The sequence below is a fragment of the Solanum verrucosum genome, unplaced genomic scaffold (assembly GCF_900185275.1).
Source record: "Solanum verrucosum unplaced genomic scaffold, falcon-dt-bn FXZP01000149.1, whole genome shotgun sequence".
In the NCBI taxonomy this organism is placed as follows: domain Eukaryota; kingdom Viridiplantae; phylum Streptophyta; class Magnoliopsida; order Solanales; family Solanaceae; genus Solanum; species Solanum verrucosum.
In genome coordinates, this window is record NW_026020295.1 from 571334 (window position 1) to 589689 (window position 18356).

General features: G+C 38.4%; 1 pseudogene; it reads right to left on the reverse strand.

Annotated features, from left to right (window-relative positions):
- Positions 1-10370: 10370 nt before the first annotated feature.
- Positions 10371-13969, reverse strand: LOC125834742 (disease resistance protein At4g27190-like; annotated as a pseudogene).
- Positions 13970-18356: the final 4387 nt, after the last annotated feature.

Here is an 18356-nt window from a genome sequence, read left to right on the forward strand (position 1 = left end):
GGCATCAGTACATGGAATGTACGAGTATGCAAGCTGGAAAACTAAGCAACAAAGGCTAGAAGGAAAACTGGAAGAAACTGAATAGCTTACCTGGCTCAACTTAACTCAACCTGACTGACTTCTTTCAATATAAGGCAATTTAAAACAAGTGCGATATAAAGAAAGATTGCTTAAAACATGCTATGAACTCTGTGTGTATACAAGGATACAATAAGCCTGAAATGTGTATAAAAATACAATGAACTGATGTATATAAAAAATACAATAATCTCTGTGTATGAAAAATACAATAACTGCTGTGGGAGTTTCTCTAACCGACAACCATCACATAAGAGCTATAGTGATGATACAGCGATCGACCTCACGCTGCCAGAGCATCTTATACCCGGCCAAAGGTATAAGACCTGAACTGCCTAATGGATCCACTAGTCTAATCTGAAAAGGATTCATCTAAAAAGTATGATCCTTTTCTACCCATGGTGGCTAACATGGTTCTATGGGGGCTGTGGGTTCTTTGAACGCTCCCCCAATTCGGTGCTCGATACTACTCCCAAAAATGTACTGGCTCTTATGTTTTTAAAACATATTTCTTCCTGCTGATATGAGATAATTACTCAAAAACTAGCCCGAAGGCTTTTTGGAAATCTCAGTTTCCAACCTTGTTTAAATGTAAAAACATTTCTTTAAAACTTCTTTGGGAATACATAGTTCCCTAATAACTTTGAGAAAAGAACTCAACTTTAAACTCTTTACTTTACTTGAACTCTTGGCTTGATGTGAAACTCTTAACTTAACATGAAACTCTTAACTTTTGACTTGACTTGAAACTCAATACTTAACTTGGAACTTGAGCCTTAGAATGAAGTTAAAACGCTCAATGAAGACTCTTGGAAAACCTTAAAGACTTGCTTTGACTTACTTACTTCTAAGCTTGACTTCACTTGACTTGGAAACTAACTTCACTTGAATTGGAAACTAACTTCACTTGACTTGGAAACTAACTTCACTTGACTTGTAGTTTTACTTGACTTTTGGAAGTACCTTGGAGTGTTGGAAACAACTAGGAAACATAGGTATAATACCTAGGAACATGTATAAAAAAAGAAATGGTGAATGAAAGGGAAGGATTGGTGTCCTTGGCACTAGGAGAGGTGCAACAGCCCAGCCCCTTTTTCCCCAAAAATCCGACTTTTTCCCCTTGTTTCTTTCCAATTCTAAACCCTCTCAACCTCAAGGTTTCAGCAGCAACACTTAGAATCATAAAGACCCTTATTATACAATAGATTCAACTCAAAAATCACAGCCAGAAATCTGTACTAAATCAGCAAGAACTTCAACACAACACCACTACAACTTCAACAACCAATAAATCTTCTCTTGGAATTAAAAACGAGTTGGTGTGTGGGGGTATGAACCAACCAACACTAAGGATCATAAAATCCCTCAATATACAATAGGTCACAACTCAAATACACAGCCCAATCCTGTCCCACAACCAACAATAACTTCAACAACACAACTAACAACATCAACAACAACTACAACTTCAACAACTTCAACAACAAATCCAATCTCTTCTCAAATCATAAAAACGAGCTTGGTATGTGGGGGAAAGGATAAACCCACACTAAAGACTCACATACCTTGATAGGGATCACCCCCGACGAAAATCCACAATGATCTTGACAAATCTTGTTGATCTCCTCTTTCTTCTCTTCTTCTTCTCCTTCTTCTCTTCTTCTTCTCTTGAACCCTAACTCTTTCTCTTTCAAAATGGGACAAAATGATCCAAATATCAGCCTAATACAACAATATAAGCTCAAAAGAAATTATTTGTGAAAAGACCAAAATGCCCTTAAATTTCCGGAACGGAATCCCTGCCAACTGCCCAACTTTCAAAGATCATAACTCGCTCATACGAACTCGGAATCGAGCAAACTCAGTGGCGTTGGAAAGATCGTTCCACAAGCTTCGAAACCATAACTGGAACTACTCCTAAATCATCCTGATCTAGGAGTTATGACTGCTCAAAGTTGGCCAAAAACTCACTGATTTCCACACTTAGCCAAATTTTCCAGATTTTAAATTTTTCCAAAAATGACTATTTCCAAATTTCAAGCTTCTTCATATTCATTTTTAAATTGTCGGATGTTACAATATCTCCCCCTTGGGAACATTCGTCCTCGAATGAGGTAACTCTTACAAAGCTAAGGGTGTAACATCAACTCAACACCCAACAAACAACCATGCAAACACAACAACAATAACGACATGCTCATTATAATTTATAGAGCACTAAGAAGGAAATTAATACCTTAATCTGCGGATTCAAAGAGATATGAATATCTCTTCTTCATGTCTTCTTCGGCTTCCCAAGTTGCTTCCTCAACAAATTGGTTCCTCCATAGGACCTTAACTGAGGCTACATCTTTCGTTCTCAACCTACGAACTTGACGATCCAAAATTTGAACAGGAATCTCCTCATAAGATAAGTTATCCTTGATCTTGATACTTTCAGTCGGTAGGATCAATGAAGGATCGCCTATGCACTTCTTCAACATGGAGATGTGAAATACCGGATGAACCGCTGCTAGTTCCTGTGGTAACTCCAACTCATAAGCAACATTGCCAATCCTCTTGGCTATGCGGTAAGGTCCAATATACCGGGGACTAAGTTTCCCCTTCTTACCAAACCTCATAACGCCTTTCATGGGTGAAACCTTCAAATATACCCAATCGTCTATTTCAAATTCTAACGCCCTTCTCCTAACATCGGTGTAGGATTTCTGACGACTCTGTGCCGTTTTCAACCTCTCTTGAATCACTTTCACCTTCTCCATAGCTTGGTGAACTAAATCTGGTCCTATCAACTGTGCTTCACCAACTTCAAACCATCCAATAGGAGATCTACATCTTCTCCCATAAAGAGCTTCATATGGAGCCATCTGGATGCTAGAGTGATAACTGTTGTTGTAGGCAAACTCAATGAGAGGTAGGTGATCATCCCAACTCCCTTTGAAATCGATCACACAAGCCCTCAACATATCCTCTAAGGTCTGAATAGTGCGCTCTGCTTGCCCATCCGTCTGAGGGTGAAAGGCAGTACTTAAGTTCACCTTTGAACCCAAGCCCTTCTGAAAAGATTTCCAGAACTGTGCAGTAAACTGTGCACCTCTATCTGAAATAATGGAGATTGGGACTCCATGAAGTCTCACTATCTCTTGAACATACAACTTGGCATAATCTTCTGCTGTATTGGTAGTCTTTACCGGTAGAAAATGAGCTGACTTTGTCATTCTGTCGACAATCACCCAAATAGAATCATGTTGTCTGCGAGACCTTGGCAACCCTGTGATGAAATCCATATTGATCATCTCCCACTTCCACTCTGGAAGTTCTATCCTCTGAGCCAAACCACCGGGCCTTTGGTGTTCAACTTTCACTTGTTGGCAATTTGGACACTTAGCAACAAACTCAGCAATGCCCTTCTTCATGCCATTCCACCAATAAACTTCACGCAAATCACGATACATCTTGGTGGAACCCGGATGAATAGAATATCTGGAGCTGTGAGCTTCATCCATAATCTTCTCTTGGAGTCCATCTACCATAGGTACGCACAATCTACCTTGAAATCTCAAAACACCATCTCCCCCTTGTTCAAAAGCTAATACTCTTTGCTTTTGAACATTTTCCTTCAACTCGAGCAAAATGGGATCTTGATCTTGCTTCTCTTTCACTTCTGACATTAATGATGACTCGGCCCTGCTCGTCACCGCTATTCCTCCTTCTATGGAATCTGTAAATCTGACTCCCAGGCATGCCAGTCTGTGCACATCTTTTGCTAACTCTTTCCTTCCTTCTTCAATATGGGCGGTGCTACCCATAGACAACTTGCTCAAAGAATCAGCAACAACATTAGCCTTACCTGGGTGGTAAAGAATACTCAGGTCATAATCCTTGAGTAACTCTAACCACCTCCTCTGTCTGAGATTAAGCTCTTTCTGAGTAAGCACATATTGAAGGCTCTTGTGATCAGTGAATATGTCGACATGCACACCATACAAGTAATGACGCCATATCTTCAAAGCAAATACTACAGCAGCTAGCTCTAAGTCATGGGTTGGGTAGTTCTTCTCATGAACCTTTAACTGTCTGGAGGCATAAGCTATAACCTTGCCATTCTGCATTAAGACACAACCCAAACCAACTCTAGATGCATCACAATACACCACAAAACCTTGAGTACCTTCTGGTAGCGTCAAAACTGGAGCTGTAGTCAATCTCTTTTTCAATTCTTGAAAGCTTTTCTCACAAGCTTCAGACCATTGAAATTTCACTGTCTTCTGAGTCAACTTTGTCAAAGGAGATGCAATAGTCGAGAACCCTTCAACAAACCTTCTATAATAGCCAGCTAATCCCAAGAAACTCCTAATTTCAGTTGGAGATGTGGGTCTAGGCCAATTCTGCACTGCCTCAATTTGCCGAGTATCAACTTTAATTCCATCACCGGACACAATGTGGCCTAGGAATGCCACAGACTTAAGCCAAAACTCACACTTAGAGAACTTAGCATACAACTCCTTGTCTTTCAAAGTCTGAAGAACTGTTCTGAGATGACTAGCATGATCTTCTTCATTCCTTGAATAGACTAGTATATCATCAATAAAGACAATAACAAACATATCTAAATAAGGTTTGAAGACTCTATTCATCAAATCCATGAAAGCTGCAGGCGCATTAGTCAAACCAAAGGACATGACCAAAAACTCATAATGACCATACCTGGTTCTGAAAGCTGTCTTTGGGATATCACTTTCCTTTACCCTTAACTGATGATAGCCGGATCGGAGGTCAATCTTTGAAAAACAAGTGGCACCCTGAAGCTGATCGAAAAGATCATCAATCCTCGGAAGAGGGTACTTGTTCTTGATGGTAACCTTGTTCAACTGGCGGTAATCTATACACATTCTAAGGGAACCATCTTTCTTCTTCACAAACAAAACCGGAGCACCCCAAGGTGAGACACTCGGTCGAATGAAACCCTTTTCTAGGAGATCTTTCAACTGCTCTTTCAACTCTTTCAACTGCTCTTTCAACTCTTTCAACTCTGCTGGTGCCATTCTATATGGCGGAATAGAGATAGGACGAGTATCTGGAATGAGATCTATGCCGAAATCTATCTCTCTCTCAGGAGGAATTCCGGGTAGATCATCAGGAAACACTTCTGGAAACTCTCTTACTATAGGAACTGACTGGAAATGAGGTATCTCAACACTAGAATCATGAACTCGGACTAAGTGATAGATACAACCCTTCGAAACTAACTTTCTTGCCTTAAGGTACGAAATAAAACGACCCTTAGGCACTGTTGAACTGCTACTCCACTCTATGACTGGCTCATTCGGAAACTGAAACTTGACTGCTCGAGTTCTACAATCTATCGATGCATAACAAGCATGAAGCCAATCCATACCTAGAATGACATCAAAATCTACCATGTCTAACTCAACCAAATCAACCATGGTGCTCTTGTGATTGATAGAAACAGGACAATCACAATAAACTCTTTCAGCTAGAATAGACTCCCCAATAGGTGTAGAAACACAAAAGGGTTCACAAAGTCTTTCAGGAAGAACCTCAAACTGATTTGCAACATAAGGAGTTACAAAAGATAAACTCGCTCCTGGGTCTAGCAAAGCATACACATCAAAAGCAAAGACTTTGATCATACCAGTGACAACATTCGGAGAATTCTCTTGCTCATGGCGACTGGTGATAGCATAAAGGCGGTTTGCTCCTCCACCTACACTAGAAGTAGCTCCTCTAGGTGCCGTCCTGTCTGGTGGAACAACTGAAGAAGACTGTGCTTTATTGCTTCCATTACCCTGCCTATTCTTTGGACACTCTCGCATGAAATGTCCATTCTGACCACACCTGAAACAACCAATGGAGCCATCTCGACAAATACCTGAGTGGTTCCTACCACATTTGGCGCAAACAGGAGGCTTACTACTCCCTTGCGCCACACTACCCGAAGATTGTGTTGGTCTAGCCCTGAAGTCCTTCGAATTCTGAACATTAAATTCACCTCTGTATCTGGGTGCAGGTGCTCTAGCAAATGATGGAGCAGGTCCCTTTTGCCTTTGCTGAAAGGAGGAACGGTTTGAATTACCTCTCTGCTGCCCGGACTCGTTCCCGATCTTAGCTCTCTTATTTCTGAACTCTTCTCTGTCCCTCAGCTTCTCTTCCTCAACCTGCTGCACATAAACCATCAACCTTGATATGTCCATGTCCCCGATAAGCATTGCAGCCCTACCTTCCTTGCTCGACAACCGAGACAACCCAGCAACAAACAAGCTCATTCTATTCCTCATGTCCGCAACCATCTCCGGAGCATAGCGGGATAATTGTGTGAACTTCAAACTGTACTCATGAACACTCAAGGACTCCTGCTTAAGTGTGAGGAACTCACGTACCTTGGCCTCTCTCAATTCTCGAGGAAAGAAATGCCCCAAGAAAGCTTCCTCAAAATCAGCCCAACTTGTAGGTGGTGCATTCTCAGCTCTGCCCCCTTTCCACTGGTCGAACCAAGTTCTAGCAACATCCTTCAATTGATAAGCAGCTAGTTCAACCCGCTCAATATCTGCCACATGCATCACATCAAAAATCTTCTTCAACTCCTCAATGAAATCCTCTGGATCCTCAGTAGTGCTCAAACCCATGAAACTCGGAGGATTCATCCCCAAGAACTCACGAATCCTTGAAGTGTCAGCTCCTTCATGTCGAGCTCCTCTTTGCTGACCAATCTGATTTGCTACAGCTTGACTCAACATTCTAATTGCCTCTCTGAACTCGGCATTAGAAACTTCCCCTTGATCTTGCACTCCCGGTGCATAGGGTAACTCTTGCTCATCAACATAATGTCTAGGAAGACGCCCTCTACCAACTCTTCGTGGAGGCATGACTATCTGAAACACGCGCAAGCATGGATTAGAAAGAAACTTTTTAGAGATCAACTCTAACGCATGAAATGAGTGTGAAAGAAATGAGAAATCTTCCTAAATGTTGCAGCCTCCCAATTATAGATGTGGCGCGCTTCACACCGATAACTAGGACTCTACAGACACGGCTTCATAGACTCCCTAGGACTCCTGAACTCTGTGCTCTGATACCAAGTTTGTCACGCCCCGAGCCTACACCCTGGGCGGGATCGGCACCCGGAGACCATTTCTAGCCCCAAGCGAACCCTTGGCCTGGCTTTCTTAACTCAGCGGAAACCTCAACAGAATAACTCAATGCAATGCAATATTACAAAACAACTTAACTTATAAAATATGGCCATAAAGGCAACTCGAATCTCAAAATAGAATATTTACATATATATATAGATGAGAGACTCAAAACTAACTGACTGACTGTCTGTCTATGAAGCCTCTGAAATACTGAGATGGATGTTGGGACATACCCCGCAACATCCTAATAAAACAAAAACTAAGAACACAAAATAATTGAGTCCTCCGGAATGCAAGGAGGCTCACCACTGACTCTGGAGTGCTCAGCTGGATCAACGACGTGCAGGATGCTGATCCGGGGTACCTGAATCTGCATCATCAAACGATGCAGGCCAACTGGCATCAGTACATGGAATGTACGAGTATGCAAGCTGGAAAACTAAGCAACAAAGGCTAGAAGGAAAACTGGAAGAAACTGAATAGCTTACCTGGCTCAACTTAACTCAACCTGACTGACTTCTTTCAATATAAGGCAATTTAAAACAAGTGCGATATAAAGAAAGATTGCTTAAAACATGCTATGAACTCTGTGTGTATACAAGGATACAATAAGCCTGAAATGTGTATAAAAATACAATGAACTGATGTATATAAAAAATACAATAATCTCTGTGTATGAAAAATACAATAACTGCTGTGGGAGTTTCTCTAACCGACAACCATCACATAAGAGCTATAGTGATGATACAACGATCGACCTCACGCTGCCAGAGCATCTTATACCCGGCCAAAGGTATAAGACCTGAACTGCCTAATGGATCCACTAGTCTAATCTGAAAAGGATTCATCTAAAAAGTATGATCCTTTTCTACCCATGGTGGCTAACATGGTTCTATGGGGGCTGTGGGTTCTTTGAACGCTCCCCCAATTCGGTGCTCGATACTACTCCCAAAAATGTACTGGCTCTTATGTTTTTAAAACATATTTCTTCCTGCTGATATGAGATAATTACTCAAAAACTAGCCCGAAGGCTTTTTGGAAATCTCAGTTTCCAACCTTGTTTAAATGTAAAAACATTTCTTTAAAACTTCTTTGGGAATACATAGTTCCCTAATAACTTTGAGAAAAGAACTCAACTTTAAACTCTTTACTTTACTTGAACTCTTGGCTTGATGTGAAACTCTTAACTTAACATGAAACTCTTAACTTTTGACTTGACTTGAAACTCAATACTTAACTTGGAACTTGAGCCTTAGAATGAAGTTAAAACGCTCAATGAAGACTCTTGGAAAACCTTAAAGACTTGCTTTGACTTACTTACTTCTAAGCTTGACTTCACTTGACTTGGAAACTAACTTTACTTGAATTGGAAACTAACTTCACTTGACTTGGAAACTAACTTCACTTGACTTGTAGTTTTACTTGACTTTTGGAAGTACCTTGGAGTGTTGGAAACAACTAGGAAACATAGGTATAATACCTAGGAACATGTATAAAAAAAGAAATGGTGAATGAAAGGGAAGGATTGGTGTCCTTGGCACTAGGAGAGGTGCAACAGCCCAGCCCCTTTTTCCCCAAAAATCCGACTTTTTCCCCTTGTTTCTTTCCAATTCTAAACCCTCTCAACCTCAAGGTTTCAGCAGCAACACTTAGAATCATAAAGACCCTTATTATACAATAGATTCAACTCAAAAATCACAGCCAGAAATCTGTACTAAATCAGCAAGAACTTCAACACAACACCACTACAACTTCAACAACCAATAAATCTTCTCTTGGAATTAAAAACGAGTTGGTGTGTGGGGGTATGAACCAACCAACACTAAGGATCATAAAATCCCTCAATATACAATAGGTCACAACTCAAATACACAGCCCAATCCTGTCCCACAACCAACAATAACTTCAACAACACAACTAACAACATCAACAACAACTAACAACTTCAACAACTTCAACAACAAATCCAATCTCTTCTCAAATCATAAAAACGAGCTTGGTATGTGGGGGGAAAGGATAAACCCACACTAAAGACTCACATACCTTGATAGGGATCACCCCCGACGAAAATCCACAATGATCTTGACAAATCTTGTTGATCTCCTCTTTCTTCTCTTCTTCTTCTCCTTCTTCTCTTCTTCTTCTCTTGAACCCTAACTCTTTCTCTTTCAAAATGGGACAAAATGATCCAAATATCAGCCTAATACAACAATATAAGCTCAAAAGAAATTATTTGTGAAAAGACCAAAATGCCCTTAAATTTCCGGAACGGAATCCCTGCCAACTGCCCAACTTTCAAAGATCATAACTCGCTCATACGAACTCGGAATCGAGCAAACTCAGTGGCGTTGGAAAGATCGTTCCACAAGCTTCGAAACCATAACTGGAACTACTCCTAAATCATCCTGATCTAGGAGTTATGACTGCTCAAAGTTGGCCAAAAACTCACTGATTTCCACACTTAGCCAAATTTTCCAGATTTTAAATTTTTCCAAAAATGACTATTTCCAAATTTCAAGCTTCTTCATATTCATTTTTAAATTGTCGGATGTTACAATGTGTGTCTATATGTTTAACTGAATACAAATTTAAGTGTCTATTTGTGCATATATGTATTATGCCTTTTTGGTATTTGGTTGTTAGAAAATATTTTCCAATGCTTAGGCATTATTGTCAATCTTTACTACTTACTCCCATCAATCTCAATTTATGTGACACATTCCAAATTTTCATAGTCAAATGAATTTTTCGCGTACGGATTCATAGTCAAAATTAATGTGTATAACTCTAGAAATCATAAATGTGCCACATAAATTGGGACAGAGGGAGAAAAAATTTCAACAAAATAGTGTCCACATTGCTAGTATTTTTATCGCTCTTAAACGATAAAAAATATTCAGAAAATCTTTTTGGTAAAGCATATATCTTTAGAGATAAAGCTAAGGGTGGGTCTAAAACCTTATTGAAATGATCAGTTTTATCTATGTAAATCAAAGAACTATTAAGTAAAATGCTAATAACCATGACTTGAGTGCCATGATGTTTGCGTACATACCAAACACAAGAAAATAAGTAAGAAACTCACTTATTTTCCATCATACGGAACACACCATATGTGTTCATCTTTCTTGTAAAACAATTTGAGCATTTAATCCAAAACATTAAAGCTATTTAGGTGAAATGACTCTGAACATTATAAAAGCTTTTGAACAGAAGAAGAAAAAAAGAAACACAAAATCAAATATCACCTGATTCCTTGAATGCGGGGAGGTAACGTCAACTTTGATCCTTCCACCAGTAGGATTCCGTGAAACAATGCTCTAAATTTGACTTGAAGTTGTCGTCGTCCCACTCCAATTGGCTCCACCATTCTGGTGTTCCTCTTATCACTTTGATGTTGTTGGAGGTTTGAATAGAGTGAGGCAACTTCCTTATTTCATTGCAAGATATCACCTTAAGTTCCTCCAGGTGTTCCCATGGCTCCCCCAACGTTCCTAATTTTGGTAAGTATCTCAACACCAACTTCCGGACTCTTGGAATTTGACTTGAGCTGCATTGCACAAACAACTCTACCAGCTCTTCACAATAGCTAATTGTAATTTCTTCCAAAGGTACAGAAAAACCTCCATCAACATTGAACAGACATGTTAAACTATCACAAATGTTAATATCCAGTCGGTGTAATTTAGAAAATCTTAGATGACTGAAATCAGAAACAAGGCTGAGATGTTCCAGATTTGGCAAAGGGTCAATCTGATGTCCACTTCCTTCTTCCGCTGATCCGAAATCACAAGAACAACTTTCTACGTGTAGTGATTTTAATCCGTCAAAACTGTTGTACGCAAACAACTTCCTGAGACCCATGAATTCTTCCAAGTACAAATGTGAAGCAAACTGCAACAAGCCTTAGACCACTCTGCTACTGAAAGTTTCACATTTGGAGACAACTATTTCCCTTATTGACTTGTTGAATGGTACATAAATTGAAGTTTTCCCAACTTCAATACGAAACCGTTTCAATCTAGTCATCCAGGTGTGGTCTCTATTGAAAATTGATGAGCTATCTAATCTAATAAAAAAGAGATGTCAGATTGTGTAGAGACGATATCTCATCAAAAGAAGTTGATCCCAGACAGCTACCCATCATATTTATTATTTCAATGCTCGACAATTTTAGGAAAAATCCTTGGCCGATGCTGCTCTCCAAATCTGATTCAGGCATATTTAATAACCTCAGATCTGTCAACTTGTCCATTCCTTGCGGCAGACAACGTAACCTTGTATTATCACAATCAAGCAATTGCAAATTGCAAAGATTACCAATAGGTGGTAACTCTTTCAACCCATTGCAATTTTGTAGTATTAGAGCACGTAGTTGACATAAACTGTTGATGGAACAAGGCAGTGCTCTAATACCAGTTGCACTCAGATTCACAACTCTTAGAGCTGGAAATGACAAAAAAATTCATGGGGAATTTTCACAAGGGGTTCATTGTCTTGCAAAAGTAAAGATGTTGTCTCTGGGCATTCCGTGAAGCAATCAGGTAGACATTGAATTTTGTTGCTTACGAAAGATATTCTCTTGACAGAAGCTGATACTTTAATATGTGATATCTCAGTCAACCCAATTCCAGCTTGAAAAACAGAAGTGTGGTCATCCCCAAAGGTATTAGCTATCCATTTAGCAACGTCACGAACCAACATCGTGCATCTTCACAAAATCCATCTCATGTGTTTCTAGCAAGCAGGCATCTACAAGACTCCTAATCGTTGTGATTCCCCTGTTGTAGGCTTCTTCATATGTGTCATGTTCACCGAGGATCCCCTCTGCCCACCAGCAATTTATTAGATCATCTGTTGGAATATCCACAGGATATAAGGAGCAATACAAGAAACAACTTTTGATGCCGCCTCTCTTCTTGTTCCCATGTTTGCTTCTTTGCTCTGAGGATAATTCAATATCCTGAGATTCTAAAGAACCAAAACTTGACTTGATGACCATGTAGACCTTTTTTTCTACATCTTTGTTATGAGGTTCGGACATTCTAAGTGATTTCAAAGCATCTTCCCAGAGCTCGACCCTTGTCTTGCCTCTCATAGATGTTCCAATAACAGTGATTGCCAAAGGTAAACCACCACACTCTCTTGCGATTTCCTTTGCCAGTGGCTGAATATGCTCCAGATTGGCAACATCTCCCGCATTTTTGACAAACAGTTGCCAAGACTCATCCTCCTCCAATGTGGAAACATTCAGTTCGGTGTCTGCTCTCGTATTCATTTGCCTACAAACATCCAAAAAACGAGAGGTTACAATTATCTTGCTTCTTGCGGGATCTTCAGGTTGGGGCACACCAAGATGAGCCAAATCTATAGCTTCCCAAACATCATCCAGTATGAGGAGGAAACTCTTTTCTTGCTTTAGCCTTTGGTAGATTTTGCTGGCAATGCTTATTACACTTTCCTCGTTATCTACCTTTAGGTTTAATCTGCTGGAAATTTGTGCTTGAACCTTTCTTATGTCTATCGGTGGCTTGGGTACTGAAACCCATATCACAACACCAAAAGACAGTTTAAAATTTGACACATCAATCTTTAGGAGCTCATTGTTTAGATTCTTCACCAATGTTGTTTTCCCAATTCCTCCGGTACCCCACACACCGATGATGCATACCTAAAAGGATTCAAATACCAAAATATAATTTACTTACAAGCGAAAGATGCAACAATGGTCATATATCATTCTATGCTAAAAGTGGGAACACTTCAAGTGAAAATGTTTAAAATATCTTTCTTTGGATGATGTACGTTTGCCCCTACCTAAAGATCCCGCAAGAAGCAAGGTAATTATAACTTCTTGAGTCTAGTTCTTTGGATGTTTGTAAGCAAATGAAAATAGACACCGAAATTTGGCTTTACTACCATCACCTAAGCAAGCTAGCTAGTTAGTTGGGTTGATGGTAGAAAATGGTGGAACCCAAACGAAAAGGCGTTTATCTCAAAGTACAACGGAAGAAGCTCAATATGGCAACAGGACTTTTTCAAATGCCTTTTTAGGTTTTTCAACAGCTCAATATCTACTTTTGACTATAAAATCTAATTAGACTCTAATTAATGAAATTAGCAACTATCAAATCATAAAAGATTTAGAATTAACTATTGGATTACTTCCAACATTACCTTATCATCTTCTAATAATCGTAGGATTTTGTTGATATTCCTTTTTGCTATTGACTGGCCTTCTATTGATGGTCCCGGAATGAACTCAAGTTTTTTCATCCTGAAATTTTCTACCACCAAATTTGATCCAATTTTTTCTCCAGTCTCTATAAGCCTGCAAAGTTGATCTCGGATGTTCCGTGCTTGAGTGGAGACTTCTGAGCAAAGTCTGCATTTTGGACAACATTTATACACAAGCTTCTTCGCCCTTGCAATGCTTTCTTGCATAGTTTCCCATTCATTCTCTAGCTCGTGAACATCTTCGATCCACTTGACAACATCTGGTTTTGGTTTATAGCCTTCTCCCTCAGCTCCTTCCACCTTTCCTTTGATATCATCTCTAAACTTTGTTATCTTTTCCATTTCCTCCCTTAAATTTTCAACTTTTGACGAAAAATGGACAATATTTTCAATCTTAGGATAGATGCATTTGGATACAAACTTTCCCACCTCAACAACAAAGCCACCTACAACATTAACAAGTATTTCCATTGAACAATTCTTGAGATAAAGAAAAAAGGAATTTTGTTTCTGATCAGAATGCTAATGATATAATTACTCTCAAAGAGGATCAATTAAACTGACTGTGTCTACATTATTTATAGCAGAATTTTGAGAGAAGGTAAAAAGAAAAAAGTAAAAAAGAAGGCAAATAGAATAAGTAAAATTGAAGGAAAATACAAATACTTTAATCAACAAAGCAAAACATACGTTTGCTTAGTAAAACTAAGAGAGCACAAAATTATAGAAGCTTTATTAGAGAATTAGAGATGTAATTCGTTGTTTGTTTTGTTGGAGGCCTCATTTCTACTAATAGAAATAAGGTGCTCTTTAGTTGTAATTGTTCTTTGGTGGTTATGGTAATCTTTTTACTGTTGTTACCAAAAAAAAAAAAAAATTAACTTTTTGTAATATATGTAGTAAATGTTGAACTCTCTTTGGCTTCTTTGTGTGTTTACTCTTTCATACTTTGAACCACTAAAATACACACTTTATGTATGGATGGGCTCGAACAATTATAAGGACTTTAGCAGACACAAAAACTGAAAAAGGTTTTTTCTATAACCGAGAAATCCTCGAGTGCAAAGGTGCACGGTCTGAAACTCGGTGAATAATGTGTCCGCCCCTCTATCCTTCTCCCCTTAAATATCAGTGTTTTGTATGCGATGAACAGGGCTCGAAAAATTATAAGGACTTCAACTGACACCAAAACTGAAGGGGATTGGGGATTATAACCAAAAAAATCCTCGAGCATCCTTGGCATACGGTCTTGTTGGTTTATATGAGTCCACCACTAGTCACGAGACCAGGTCTCTTGACTTTACTATTAACAGGAAGTAATGTAAATGCTTAAAGTAAGAAACATAGATGTTTACGTGGAAACCTCCTTGCTCAAAGGAGGAAAAATCACAACTTGTCACACAGGATTTCTTAAAACTCCAATAACTTCAAGCAACAAGTAAATACAAACTCAACTCACAAACATGATCTATTATCCTTTATAGTATAGGAATAGATCTACAATATGAGAGTACAAGACACTAATCTCAAATGACAACTTAGATGCTACAAAAATCGATCAGGTCCCTTGCTATGTATGAGAGAAGTTGTAACGCCCCGCACCTTCTAAGCAAAGATTTGAACCATCCTCCGTATGTGTATAGGCCCAAAACCGATGATTTCTAATCTATCCATCTATATATATTAACGTCCTTTACTAAGTATAGTAAGTATATTAGATGTGGTAGTTCAAAGCATTTTTCCATAGTACAAATATCTAATTCTCTAGAACATCTACACTTTTCTTAGATACATACAAATACTAAAGATATTACTCTACGAAACTCTAGAAAGTTCCACTAAATATCTAGGATTTGTTATATCTCCAAAAAATCATCTTTATTTTTCACGGTTGAAACAGATCATGATGATTTTGAAATTCAGGTTGCCAAGGTAAGTATATGTATAAATTAATTGTCATCGGATGTATCTCGTGGAGAAAACATTGATTACTTATTTCATTAATGGAGTTTATGCAACATGATTGGCCATTAAATGCTTAATAGACCATGATTGGCCATGCCATTATTTATTAAGTGAAATAGCATAGATGAGCCAAATAATGGCATGGATGAATCTGTTCTCAAAATTCGATGACATATTTGAGAGGGGTATACAAAGATATATTTTTCCCTTCTCAGGCCCTACTATATTTAACCAGTTGACATTCATAGATAGGAAGGAAAAAGAATAAAAGGAAAGTCACTAGCAAGAGATAAGACAATAAAACACTACTTTTGTATAGTACAAGTAAAAAGGGCAGAATAATTGGAGTAACTTGCAATGTAATTCCAACAGAGACGACTTAAATATGTACAAATGATTAGTTAATTTAGAACTCGAACTTCTGGTTCCGCCGTTATGCAACATGACTGACAATAATTGAAGCAATCCACTGCAGAAGGACAACAAAAATCTTAAGAGTCCCCACAACCTTTGAGTGAGGATTTTTCAATTTGAACCACTCATGAATGTTTTTTAATATCTGACAGATTCTCTATTTCCCAAAATAGATATAGAAAAATATGTAAATTAAATTGGACAGATAGAGGGAAAACAGAAAAAGAAATGTTCCGAATGATATGAGACTTGTTACTTCATTAGGATTGGTAAAGTAACACCTCTCGATAGCGGATTTATCTGTGTTATTATGAGAACATATCTATAGATAGAGGAAATCAAGATCATGTGCTAAATCTAAAATGTTTTAAAACCAGAAACAATACCAGTTTATTAATACAAATTAACAAGATGATCACACAACACAACCAAAACACGAAAACACTCAATGTACAATCAAAAATATCAGAACCAGAAAGCAAAATTAGAACAAACAAGGAACTGCCTGAAGCACAAAGCGCTGCAGGCTCAATCTGCTCATAGAGCGAAACTAGCAAAAAAAAAGAAAATCAAAACAGCAGTGGTCCTTATGCATTTGCGTCGAAAAGCTCGCCTTTACAGATGAGGGTCAAGATCTTCTTCACCCTCTGACGTAATATGAATTTATACAAACTTTTCTTCTGTAAAAAAACAAAGGATCATAATTAAAGTGCTGAGTGATCAATCTACTAATGTATTTAGAGAGAAATGAAAAGTTTGTTTAATAATCATGCATTTTTGCAAAAATATGATCACCGGCTGACCTCTTTGCTACACAAATACAATATAGGGAAAAGGGTTTTATATACCCTCCATCTTTGACATTTAGAGATGATATATCATTCGTAATAAAAGTGACACATATATACCTATTATTACACAAATGAAGCACATATACCCTTTTCCTCTAACAGAAGTGAAAAAATTAATTTTTATTTTTTAAAAAAAGAACATTCATATAGGGGTATATATATTTGATCGTATTTTTTTTTTTTACATTTTTTATTGAACGATTAATTTAGATTTATTATTATAGCAAAATGTGATCATGAGAAGATATAATATGGCATAGAAAAGAATAGACATAATACATAAATATGCTCTTTAACTTGGCTTCCGTTTGCATGCATCTATGCCCTCCAACTTTGGGCGTGCACAAGTAGGTACTTAAACTTGTATAAAATTGAACAAGAAGACATAGACATCTTACGTGTCATCCATAATACATGTAAGACGCCACATATGACACAAAATTGCCACATTCTAGGATGAATGTTCAATTTTATACTATAAGCTTAAGTGTCTATTTGTGCAGAGTCAAAGTTGGAGGACATAGATGTCAGCTAAAGCCAAGTCAAATTATATAGGGAAAATGCATAAGTACCCCCCCAGCCTATACTCGAAATCCCAGAGACACACCTAACCTTTACTAAGGTCCTATTACCCCCCCGAACTTAATTTATCTATAATATTCTACCCCTTTTTGGCCCACGTGGCACTATCCTTGAAAAAATTGTCAACATGCGCTGGGCCCACAAGATAGTGCCACGTAGGCCAAAAAGGGGTAGAATATTACATATAAAATAAGTTCGGGGGGGTAATAGGACCTTAGTAAAGGTTAGGTGTGTCTCTGGGATTTCGGGCATAGGCTGGGAGGGTACTTATGCATTTTCCCAATTATATATTATGGCAAAAGAATAATCAAGTATAATACTAAAGGCATTTTCATATTATTATTATTATGATTAAGAAATGTGAAAGTTAATTGGCACATCACCAGGAACTTGCTCCAGTAGTATTCCTTGAAACAATGCTGTAAATTTGATTTGAAGTTGTCATCATCCCATTCCAGTTGGCTCCACCATTCTTGTGATTCTCCTCTTATTATTTTGATGTTTTTGGAGGTTTGAATAGAGAGAGGCAACTTCCTTATTCCATTGCATTTGATCACCTCAAGTTCCTCCAGGTGTTCCCACATACTCTGTGCCTCCCCAAAAGTTGCTAATTTTGGCAAGCTTCTCAAAGATAACTTCCGGACCCATGGAGTTTCTGAGTTGGCAAGTGAGCCACCGCGTAGCACCAACAAGTCTACCAGTTCCACACATTGGTGGATATTTATTTCTTCCAAGTGCTTGGGTGCAGAACCAACCGCGTTAAAAAGATATGTTACTCTTGGACAAAAGGATATATCCAAACGGCGTAATTTGGAAAATCTTAGACCCAGAAAATGACCGAAATCAGAAACACTCTTTAAATGATCTACAGAAAAGAAGCTGAGATATTCCAGATTTGGAAGAGGGTCAATCTGTCCACTAATTCCTTCTTCCACTGGTCCAAAATCACAACAACAGTTGTAAATGCATAGTGATTTTAATCCATTAAAACTACTCTCTTTGTTCGCAATCAACTTACTGAGACCCATGCAATCTACCAAGTACAAATGTGAAGCAAACTGCAACATGCCTG